Source organism: Phalangium opilio, unplaced genomic scaffold, assembly GCF_054372755.1.
Source record: "Phalangium opilio isolate 3A_F unplaced genomic scaffold, DU_Popi_V2 ptg000009l_1, whole genome shotgun sequence".
NCBI classification, from domain to species: domain Eukaryota; kingdom Metazoa; phylum Arthropoda; class Arachnida; order Opiliones; family Phalangiidae; genus Phalangium; species Phalangium opilio.
Window position 1 is genome coordinate 13,604,599 of NW_028324146.1, and position 11,662 is coordinate 13,616,260.

Genomic DNA, 11,662 nt, shown 5'->3' on the forward strand with positions numbered 1-11,662 from the left:
GCAAAGTATAGTCTAATGCATTTCCTATGGACGGGTTGTTTGTTTACGTTTAGCTTAATTACTCGGCCCCTGTTTGTCCTAGCCCAAAGTTTTTATTACGGATAGATGGGGGACAAACTGGACTAAAACATACTCAAAGGACATCCCCGTATCTCCAGTAGAAACAGAGTTACGAGCCTGCAAAGTATAGTCTAATGCATTTCCCATGGACGGGTTGTTTGTTTACGTTTAGCTTAATTACTCGGCCCCTGTTTGTCGTAGCTCAATGTTTTTAGTATGGTTAGATGGGGGACAAATTGGACTAAAACATACTCAAAGGACTTCCCCGTATCTCAGTAGAAACAGAGTTACGAGCCTGCAATGTATAGTCTAATGCATTTCCTATGGAGGGGTTGTTTGTTTACGTTTGGCTTAATTACTCGGCCCCTGTTTGTCGTAGCCCAAAGTTTTTAGTATGGTTAGATGGGGGATAATTTGGACTATAACATATCCTAAGGACATCCCCGTATCTCTAGTAGACACAGAGTTATGGGCCTGCAAAGTATAGTCTAATGCATTTCCTATGGACGGGTTGTTTGTTTACGTTTAGCTTAATTACTCGGCCCCTGTTTGTCGTAGCCCAAAGTTTTTATTATGGTTAGATGGGGGACAAATTGGACTAAAACATACTCAAAGGACATCCCCGTATATCCAGTAGAAACAGAGTTACGAGCCTGCAATGTATAGTCTAATGCATTTCCTAAGGAGGGGTTGTTTGTTTACGTTTAGCTTAATTACTCGGCCCCTGTTTGTCGTAGCCCAAAGTTTTTAGTATGGTTAGATGGGGGACAAATTGGACAATAACATACTCAAAGGACATCCCCGTATCTCCAGTAGAAACAGAGTTACGAGCCTGCAAAGTTTTTTTTCAAAAATCAAAAGTAACCTTCTAACAATAAGTGAGACAATAAATAAGTTGACGACGATATTGAGGTAGCCTCAAGTTTAAAGTATCCTTGTATGGGGATCAAAGAGTACTATAACATATCCAAAGGAGAACCCAGTATCTCTTGTAGAACAAGAGTTATGAGCCTCCAAAGTTTAGAGCAAAAATCATAAGTAACATAATAAAAATAAGTGAGACGATAGCAAAGTTGACGAACATTTTGCTTAATATCTCGGCCCCTGTTTGTCGTAGCTCAATGTTTTTAAAATGGTTAGATGGGGGACAAATTGGACTATAACATACTCAAAGGACATCCCCGTATCTCCAGTAGAAACAGAGTTACGAGCCTGCAAAGTATAGTCTAACTCATTTCCTATGGAGGGGGTTTGTTTCTTTACGTTTTGCTTAAGTACTCGGCCCCTGTTTGTCGTAGCCCAAAGTTTTTATTATGGTTAGATGGGGGACAAACTGGACTAAAACATACTCAAAGGACATCCCCGTATATCCAGTAGAAACAGAGTTACGAGCCTGCAATGTATAGTCTAATGCATTTCCTATGGAGGGGTTGTTTGTTTACGTTTAGCTTAATTACTCGGCCCCTGTTTGTCGTAGCCCAATGTTTTTAGTATGGTTAGATGGGGGATAATTTGGACTATAACATATCCTAAAGACATCCCCGTATCTCTAGTAGACACAGAGTTATGGGCCTGCAAAGTATAGTCTAATGCATTTCCTATGGACGGGTTGTTTGTTTACGTTTAGCTTAATTACTCGGACCCTGTTTGTCGTAGCTCAATGTTTTTAGTATGGTTAGATGGGGGACAAATTGGACTAAAACATACTCAAAGGACATCCCCGTATCTCAGTAGAAACAGAGTTACGAGCCTGCAAAGTATAGTCTAATGCATTTCCTACGGAGGGGTTGTTTGTTAACGTTTAGCTTAATTACTCGGCCCCTGTTTGTCGTAGCCCAAAGTTTTTAGTATGGTTAGATGGGGGACAAATTGGACTAATACATACTCAAAGGACATCCCCGTATCTCAGTAGTAACAGAGTTACGAGCCTGCAAAGTATAGTCTAATGCATTTCCCATGGACGGGTTGTTTGTTTACGTTTAGCTTAATTACTCGGCCCCTGTTTGTCGTAGCTCAATGTTTTTAGTATGGTTAGATGGGGGACAAATTGGATTAAAACATACTCAAAGGACTTCCCCGTATCTCAGTAGAAACAGAGTTACGAGCCTGCAAAGTATAGTCTAATGCATCTCCTATGGAGGGGTTGTTTGTTTACGTTTAGCTTAATTACTCGGCCCCTGTTTGTCGTAGCCCAAAGTTTTTAGTATGGTTAGATGGGGGACAATTTGGACTATAACATATCCTAAGGACATCCCCGTATCTCTAGTGAACACAGAGTTATGGGCCTGCAAAGTATTGTCTAATGCATTTCCTATGGACGGTTTGTTTGTTTACGTTTAGCTTAATTACTCGGCCCCTGTTTGTCGTAGCTCAATGTTTTTAGTATGGTTAGATGGGGGACAAATTGGACTAAAACATACTCAAAGGACATCCCCGTATCTCAGTAGTAACAGAGTTACGAGCCTGCAAAGTATAGTCTAATGCATTTCCTATGGACGGGTTGTTTGTTTACGTTTAGCTTAATTACTCGGCCCCTGTTTGTCCTAGCCCAAAGTTTTTATTATGGTTAGATGGGGGACAAACTGGACTAAAACATACTCAAAGGACATCCCCGTATCTCCAGTAGAAACAGAGTTACGAGCCTGCAATGTATAGTCTAATGCATTTCCTATGGAGGGGTTGTTTGTTTACGTTTAGCTTAATTACTTGGCCCCTGTTTATCGTAGCCCAAAGTTTTTAGTATGGTTAGATGGGGGATAATTTGGACTATAACATATCCTAAGGACATCCCCGTATCTCTAGTAGACACAGAGTTATGGGCCTGCAAAGTATAGTCTAATGCATTTCCTATGGACGGGTTGTTTGTTTACGTTTAGCTTAATTACTCGGCCCCTGTTTGTCGTAGCTCAATGTTTTTAATATGGTTAGATGGGGGACTAATTGGACTAAAACATACTCAAAGGACATCCCCGTATCTCAGTAGTAACAGAGTGACGAGCCTGCAAAGTATAGTCTAATGCATTTCCTATGGACGGGTTGTTTGTTTACGTTTAGCTTAATTACTCGGCCCCTGTTTGTCGTAGCTCAATGTTTTTAGCATGGTTAGATGTGGGTCAAATTGGACTATGACATACTCAAAGGACATCCCCGTATCTCCAGTAGAAACAGAGTTACGAGCCTGCAATTCGAATTTAAATTAGGTGAGACAAATTAACCATCATCTTTTTAAAACAATAACAAAAAGAAAACATGTTTGCTTTTTTCATATCTATTAAAATTTCAAAGAGGAAAAAAAAGTGAAAAAGCCAACGGCACGCAGCGTTCCTAAGTGGTCTCCCTCCCACGTAGTGACTGCGCTCGACGCTGCTTAACTTCGGTGAACGGACGAGAACCGGTGTTTTCAGCGTGATATGGCCGTTGCCGAGAGTGATAGTTAATAATTCGAATTTAAATTAAGTGAGACAAATTAACCTTCATCATTTTAAAACAATAACAAAAAGAAAACATGTTTGCTTTTTTCATATCTATTAAAATTTCAAAGAGGAAAAAAAAGTGAAAAAGCCAACGGCACGCAGCGTTCCTAAGTGGTCTCCCTCCCACGTAGTGACTGCGCTCGACGCTGCTTAACTTCGGTTATCGGACGAGAACCGGTGTATTCAGCGTGATATGGCCGTTGCCGAGAGTGCTAGTTAATAATTTGAATTTAATTTACTTTCATCTTTATAAAACAATAAAAAAGAAGATATGTTTGCTTTTTTCATATCCATTGGAATTTAAAAGAGGAAAAAAAAGTGAAAAAGCCAACGGCACGCAGTGTTCCTAAGTGGTCTCCCTCCCAAGTACTGTATGCGCTCGACGCTGCTTAACTTCGGTGATCGGACGAGAAAAGGTGTTTTCAGCGTGATGTGGCCGTTGCCGAGAGTGCTAGTTAATAATTCGAATTTAAATTAAGCGAGACAAATTAACCTTCATCATTTTAAAACAATAACAAAAAGAAAACATGTTTGCTTTTTTCATATCTATTAAAAATTAAAAGAGGAAAAAAAGTGAAAAAGCCAAGGGCACGCAGTGTTCCTAAGTGGTCTCCCTCCCAAGTACTGACTGCGCTCGACGCTGCTTAACTTCGGTGAACGGACGAGAACCGGTGTATTCAGCGTGATATGGCCGTTGCCGAGAGTGCTGGTTAATAATTTGAATTTAATTAACTTTCATCTTTATAAAACAATATCAAAATGAAGATATGTTTGCTTTTTTCATATCTGGTGGAATTTGAAAGAGAAAACAAAAGTGAAAAAGCAAACGGCACGCAGTATTCCCAAGTACTGTATGCGCTCGACGCTGCTTAACTTCGGTACTGGACGAGAACCGGTGTTTTCAGCGTGATATGGCCGTTGCCGAGAGTGCTAGTTAATAATTCGAATTTAAATTAAGTGAGACAAATTAACCTTCATCATTTTAAAACAATAACAAAAAGAAAACATGTTTGCTTTTTTCATATCTATTGGAATTTAAAAGAGGAAAAAAAGTGAAAAAGCCAACGGCACGCAGTGTTCCTTAGTGGTCTCCCTCCCAAGTACTGACTCCGCTCGACGCTGCTTAACTTCGGTGATCGGACGAGAACCGGTGATTTCAGCGTGATATGGCCGTTGCCGAGAGGGCTATTTAATAATTTGAATTTAATTAACATTCATCTTTATAAAACAATAACAAATTGAAGATATGTTTGCTTTTTCCATATCTGATGGAATTTTAAAGAGGAAATAAAAGTGAAAAAGCCAACGGCACGCAGAGTTTCCAAGTACTGACTGCGCTCGACGCTGCTTAACTTCGGTGATCGGACGAGAACCGGTGTCTTCAGCGTGATATGGCCGTTGCCGAGAGTGCTAGATAATAATTCGAATTTAAATTAGGTGAGACAAATTAACCATCATCTTTTTAAAACAATAACAAAAAGAAAACATGTTTGATTTTTTCATATCTATTAAAATTTAAAAGAGGAAAAAAAGTGAAAAAGCCAACGGCACGCAGTGTTCCTAAGTGGTCTCCCTCCCAAGTACTGTATGCAGTCGACGCTGCTTAACTTCGGTGAACGGACGAGAACCGGTGTTTTCAGCGTGATATGGCCGTTGCCTAGAGTGATAGTTAATAATTCGAATTTAAATTAAGTGAGACAAATTAACCTTCATCATTTTAACACAATAACAAAAAGAAAACATGTTTGCTTTTTTCATATCTATTAAAATTTAAAAGAGGAAAAAAAAGTGAAAAAGCCAACGGCACGCAGTGTTCCTAAGTGGTCTCCCTCCCAAGTAGTGACTGCGCTCGACGCTGCTTAACTTCGGTTATCGGACGAGAACCGGTGTATTCAGCGTGATAAGGCCGTTGCCGAGAGTGCTCGTTATTAATTTGAATTTAATTTACTTTCATCTTAATAAAACAATAACAAAAAGAAGATATGTTTGCTTTTTTCATATCTATTGGAATTTAAAAGAGGAAAAAAAAGTGAAAAAGCCAACGGCACGCAGTGTTCCTAAGTGGTCTCCCTCCCAAGTACTGTATGCGCTCGACGCTGCTTAACTTCGGTGATCGGACGAGAACCGGTGTTTTCAGCGTGATGTGGCCGTTGCCGAGAGTGCTAGTTAATAATTCGAATTTAAATTAAGTGAGACAAATTAACCTTCATCATTTTAAAACAATAACAAAAAGAAAACATGTTTGCTTTTTTCATATCTATTAAAAATTAAAAGAGGAAAAAAAAGTGAAAAAGCCAACGGCACGCTGTGTTCCTAAGTGGTCTCCCTCCCAAGTACTGACTGCGCTCGACGCTGCTTAACTTCAGTGAACGGACGAGAACCGGTGTATTCAGCGTGATATGGCCGTTGCCGAGAGTGCTAGTTAATAATTTGAATTTAATTAACTTTCATCTTTATAAAACTATATCAAAATGAAGATATGTTTGCTTTTTTCATATCTGGTGGAATTTGAAAGAGGAAACAAAAGTGAAAAAGCAAACGGCACGCAGAATTCCCAAGTACTGTATGCGCTCGACGCTGCTTAACTTCGGTGATCGGACGAGAACCGGTGTTTTCAGCGTGATATGGCCGTTGCCGAGAGTGCTAGTTAATAATTCGAATTTAAATTAAGTGAGACAAATTAACCTTCATCATTTTAAAACAATAACAATAAGAAAACATGTTTGCTTTTTTCATATCTATTAAAATTAAAAAGAGGAAAAAAAAGTGAAAAAGCCAACGGCACGCAGTGTTCCTAAGTGGTCTCCCTCCCAAGTACTGTATGCGCTCGACGCTGCTTAACTTCGGTGATCGGACGAGAACCGGTGTTTTCAGCGTGATGTGGCCGTTGCCAAGAGTGCTAGTTCATAATTCGAATTTAAATTAAGTGAGACAAATTAACCTTCATCATTTTAAAACAATAACAATAAGAAAACATGTTTGCTTTTTTCATATCTATTAAAATTAAAAAGAGGAAAAAAAGTGAAAAAGCCAACGGCACGCAGTGTTCCTTAGTGGTCTCCCTCCCAAGTACTGACTGCGCTCGACGCTGCTTAACTTCGGTGATCGGACGAGAACCGGTGTCTTCAGCGTGATATGGCCGTTGCCGAGAGTGCTAGACAAATTGGACTATAACATATCCTAAGGACATCCCGGTATCTCTAGTAGAGTTATGGGCCTGCAAAGTATAGTCTAATGCATTTTCTATGGAGGGGTTTGCTTGTTCACGTATTGCTTAATTACTTGCCCCTGTTCTTTCGATTAAAAATAATAACATAGCTTTAGTGTAGCGGTTATCGCATCCGCCTCACTCCCGGAAGGCCACAGGTTCGAAACCGCGAAGTTTTTTTTTTGCTTGGAACATGCAAAGACCTTTATAATTATCCGAACATTTGTGTCAAGGTCACATTATTTACATCCCCGTATCTCTGGTAGAACCAGAGTGACGAGCCTCCAGAATTTAGTCTAATGTATTTCCTATGGAGGGGTTTGTTTGTTTACGATTAGCTTAATTACTCGACTACTGTTTGTCGTAGCCCTAATTCTTAGTATGGTTAGATGGGGGCAAATTGGACTATAACATACTCAAAGGACATCCCCGTATCTCCAGTAGAAACAGAGATACGAGCCTGCAAAATATAGCCTAACTCATTTCCTATGGAGGGGGTTTGTTTCTTTACGTTTTGCTTAAGGACTCGGCCCCTGTTTGTCGTAACCCAAATATTTTAGTATGGTTAGATGGGGGACAAATTGGACTATAACATATCCTAAGGACATCCCGGTATCTCTAGTAGACACAGAGTTATGGGCCTGCAAAGTATAGTCTAATGCATTTTCTATGGAGGGGTTTGTTTGTTTTCATGTATTGCTTAATTACTTGACCCTGTTCTTTCGATTAAAAATAATAACATATCTTTAGTGTAGCGGTTATCGCATCCGCCTCACTCCCGGAAGGCCACAGGTTCGAAACCGCGAAGTTTTTTTTTTTTGCTTGGAACATGCAAAGACCTTTATATTTATCCGAACATTTGTGTCAAGGTGACATTATTTACATCCCCGTATCTCTGGTAGAACCAGAGTGACGAGCCTCCAGAATTTAGTCTAATGTATTTCCTATGGAGGGGTTTGTTTGTTTACGATTGGCTTAATTACTCGACTACTGTTTGTCGTAGCCCTAATTCTTAGTATGGCTAGATGGGGGACAAATTGGTCTATAACATACTCAAAGGACATCCCCGTATCTCCAGTAGAAACAGAGTTACGAGCCTGCACTGTTTATTTTCAAAAATCAAAAGTAAACCTTCTAACAATAAGTGAGACAAAAAATAAGTTGACGATGATATTGAGGTAGCCTCAAGTTTAAAGTATCCTTGTATGGGGAGCAAAGAGTACTATAACATATCCAAAGGAGATCCCAGTATCTCTTGTAGAACAAGAGATATGAGCCTCCAAAGTTTAGTGCAAAAATCATAAGTAAAATAATAAAAATAAGTGAGACGATACGAAAGTTGACGAACTTGTTGCTTAATATCTCGGCCTTTGTTTGTCGTAGCTCAATGTTTTTAGTATGGTTAGATGGGGGGCAAATTGGACTAAAACATACTTAAAGGACATCCCCGTATCTCCAGTAGAAACAGAGTTACGAGCCTGCAAAGTATAGTCTAATGCATTTCCTATGGAGGGGTTGTTTGTTTACGTTTAGCTTAATTACTCGGCCCCTTTTTGTCGTAGTCCAAAGTTTTTAGTATGTTTAGATGGGGGACAATTTGGACTATAACATATCCTAAGGACATCCCCGTATCTCTAGTAGACACAGAGTTATGGGCTGCAAAGTATAGTCTAATGCATTTTCTAAGGAGGGGTTTGTTTGTTCACGTATTGCTTAATAACTTGACCCTGTTCTTTCGATTAAAAATAATAACATATTTTTAGTGTAGCGGTTATCGCATCCGCCTCACTCCCGGAAGGCCACAGGTTCGAAACCGCGAAGTTTTTTTTTTTTTTGCTTGGAACATGCAAAGACCTTTATAATTATCCGAACATTTTTGTCAAGGTCACATTATTTACATCCCCGTATCTCAGGTAGAACCAGAGTTACGAGCCTCCAGAATTTAGTCTAATGTATTTCCTATGGAGGGGTTTGTTTGTTTACGATTAGCTTAATTACTCGACTACTGTTTGTCGTAGACCTAATTCTTAGTATGGCTAGATGGGGGACAAATTAGTCTATAACATACTCAAAGGACATCCCCGTATCTCCAGTAGAAACAGAGTTACGAGCCTGCAAAGTTTATTTTCAAAAATCAAAAGTTACCTTCTAACAATAAGTGAGACAAAAAATAAGTTGACGACGATATTGAGGTAGCCTCAAGTTTAAAGTATCCTTGTATGGGGAGCAAAGAGTACTATAACATATCCAAAGGAGATCCCAGTATCTCTTGTAGAACAAGAGTTATGAGCCTCCAAAGTTTAGTGCAAAAATCATAAGTAACATAATAAAAATAAGTGAGACGATACCAAAGTTGACGAACATTTTGCTTAATATCTCGGCCCCTGTTTGTCGTAGCTCAATGTTTTTAAAATGGTTAGATGGGGGACAAATTGGACTAAAACATACTCAAAGGACATCCCCGAATCTCAGTAGAAACAGAGTTACGAGCCTGCAAAGTATAGTCTAATGCATTTCCTATGGACGGGTTGTTTGTTTACGTTTAGCTTAATTACTCGGCCCCTGTTTGTCGTAGCTCAATGTTTTTAGCATGGTTAGATGGGGGACAAATTGGACTATAACATACTCAAAGGACATCCCCGTATCTCCAGTAGAAACAGAGTTACGAGCCTGCAAAGTATAGTCTAACTCATTTCCTATGGAGGGGGTTTGTTTCTTTACGTTTTGCTTATGTACTCGGCCCCTGTTTGTCGTAGCCCAAAGTTTTTAGTATGGTTAGATGGGGGACAAAGTGGACTATAACATATCCTAAGGACATCCCGGTATCTCTAGTAGACACAGAGTTATGGGCCTGCAAAGTTTATTTTCAAAAATCAGAAGTAACCTTCTAACAATAAGTGAGACAATAAATAAGTTGACGACGATATTGAGGTAGCCTCAAGTTTAAAGTATCCTTGTATGGGGATCAAAGAGTACTATAACATATTCAAAGGAGATCCCAGTATCTCTTGTAGAACAAGAGTTATGAGCCTCCAAAGTTTAGTGCAAAAATCATAAGTAACATAATAAAAATAAGTGAGACGATACCAAAGTTGACGAACATTTAGCTTAATATCTCGGCCCCTGTTTGTCGTAGCTCAATGTTTTTAGTATGGTTAGATGGGGGACAAATTGGACTAAAACATACTCAAAGGACATCCCCGTATCTCAGTAGAAACAGAGTTACGAGCCTGCAAAGTATAGTCTAATGCATTTCCTATGGAGGGGTTGTTTGTTTACGTTTAGCTTAATTACTCGGCCCCTGTTTGTCGTAGCCCAAAGTTTTTAGTATGGTTAGATGGGGGACAAATTGGACAATAACATACTCAAAGGACATCCCCGTATCTCCAGTAGAAACAGAGTTACGAGCCTGCAAAGTTTATTTTCAAAAATCAAAAGTAACCTTCTAACAATTCAATTCAATTCAAAATGTTTATTTTATTTGCATTACAGATACAGTATACCACGGGGCTAAGTCACATTGTGACTTGTAAGCCCCGTGCCTATCTGTTTAATTTAATATAACAATTTTAATTTAATCAAATAAAAATAGATTTAACAATGGTGTCTTATAATAAATAATGTTAAAGATTCATGAAAAAACTTAATGTATATATGTTATATCCACTTGAAATTAAACAATGGCATGGTATAACATAAAAAATTTAACAATGGGTTATGCCAAAGGTGGCTTTATAAAAACAAATTAAATAAAAAAGTAAAGGTTTTTTTATTTTTTTCCAATATTAGTGATTTTATAGTCTTTTTAAATCTAAATAAATTCGGTTTGGCTTGAATTTCTGGTGATATTGTGTTATATAATTTTATTCCCGAATAAAAGATAGACGTGAATTTTTTTGAAGTGTTACATTTAGGTAAATCTAATAGATCTAATGATCTTGTATGTCTATTTTTCTGGTTTATCTTTACTAGGCTATTTTCACGCTTAATGTTTGTGTGTATGAAAGATAAGCTATTATACTGTATACTCTCTTGTATGTTTAGAATTTTTGCCCTAGTAAAGTACTCTTGGGTATGGTCTCTAAATGATAAGTTATATATTGATCTAATTGCCCTTTTTTGTAGGATATGTATCCTGTTTTGATTAGCTTTTGTTGTGTTGCCCCAGAATTGTATTCCATAAGATAGCACCGAATTAAATAATGCGTGGTATATTTCAATTAGAATATTTCTGGGTACCATTTTACTACAATGGTAAAGTAATCCATTCACTCGGGCTAATTTTGAGCTAATTATATTAACATGGCTGTCCCAGGTCAGGTGTTTATCAAAGTATAGGCCTAGATATTTGTATTTATCTACTATTTTAATTTTTTCCTTATTTAGTTCGATACCATTTAGTACCCTACTGACATCTTTACCTCTATTATGGAATATTATGCATTCCGTTTTTTTTATATTAAGGAGAAGCCCGTTATTTGTGATCCACTTAAATATTTTATCTAGGTAGTGGTTTGTTTGATCTATTGCATTTATTGTGTTTGCGGATTTATATAAAAGGAGCGCGTCATCTGCGTACATGAACATGTTACCAGACGGTGCCTGTTTAATGAGGTCATTTATAAATAGATTAAATAAGAGTGGTGATGTTATAGAGCCCTGGGGAACTCCAGATATTAATTGACTTGGCGCCGATAAATCCTTTCCCACTCTAGTGTAGCATTGTCTATTTTCTAGGTAGCTTTTTAGCCACGCACTTGCAGTTCCTCTGATCCCTTGTTTGTATAGTTTGTTTAGTAGATGTTCATGATCTACACTATCGAAAGTGAGACAATAAATAAGTTGACGACGATATTGAGGTAGCCTCAAGTTTAAAGTATCCTTGTATGGGGATCAAAGAGTACTATAACATATCCAAAGG

The 11,662-nt window shown here is 38.3% G+C and overlaps 2 non-coding genes and 11 pseudogenes across 2 annotated transcripts; all 13 read right to left on the reverse strand.

The window, feature by feature from the left end:
- Positions 1-3,363: 3,363 nt before the first annotated feature.
- Positions 3,364-3,482, reverse strand: LOC149716125 (5S ribosomal RNA; annotated as a pseudogene).
- A 137-nt stretch (positions 3,483-3,619) lies between these two features.
- LOC149716126 (5S ribosomal RNA) lies at positions 3,620-3,738 on the reverse strand (annotated as a pseudogene).
- Positions 3,739-3,858: 120 nt separating this feature from the next.
- Positions 3,859-3,977, reverse strand: LOC149716127 (5S ribosomal RNA; annotated as a pseudogene).
- Positions 3,978-4,113: 136 nt separating this feature from the next.
- LOC149716128 (5S ribosomal RNA) lies at positions 4,114-4,232 on the reverse strand (annotated as a pseudogene).
- Positions 4,233-4,592: 360 nt separating this feature from the next.
- On the reverse strand, positions 4,593-4,711 carry LOC149716129 (5S ribosomal RNA). Its single transcript, XR_016374087.1, has one exon. It is a non-coding gene; the product is annotated as a 5S ribosomal RNA (ribosomal RNA).
- A 122-nt stretch (positions 4,712-4,833) lies between these two features.
- On the reverse strand, positions 4,834-4,936 carry LOC149716130 (5S ribosomal RNA; annotated as a pseudogene).
- A 136-nt stretch (positions 4,937-5,072) lies between these two features.
- On the reverse strand, positions 5,073-5,191 carry LOC149716131 (5S ribosomal RNA; annotated as a pseudogene).
- Positions 5,192-5,328: 137 nt separating this feature from the next.
- Positions 5,329-5,447, reverse strand: LOC149716132 (5S ribosomal RNA; annotated as a pseudogene).
- A 122-nt stretch (positions 5,448-5,569) lies between these two features.
- LOC149716133 (5S ribosomal RNA) lies at positions 5,570-5,688 on the reverse strand (annotated as a pseudogene).
- A 137-nt stretch (positions 5,689-5,825) lies between these two features.
- On the reverse strand, positions 5,826-5,944 carry LOC149716134 (5S ribosomal RNA; annotated as a pseudogene).
- A 122-nt stretch (positions 5,945-6,066) lies between these two features.
- On the reverse strand, positions 6,067-6,169 carry LOC149716135 (5S ribosomal RNA; annotated as a pseudogene).
- A 137-nt stretch (positions 6,170-6,306) lies between these two features.
- LOC149716136 (5S ribosomal RNA) lies at positions 6,307-6,425 on the reverse strand (annotated as a pseudogene).
- A 136-nt stretch (positions 6,426-6,561) lies between these two features.
- On the reverse strand, positions 6,562-6,680 carry LOC149716137 (5S ribosomal RNA). Its single transcript, XR_016374208.1, has one exon. It is a non-coding gene; the product is annotated as a 5S ribosomal RNA (ribosomal RNA).
- Between the last annotated feature and the right edge of the window lie 4,982 nt (positions 6,681-11,662).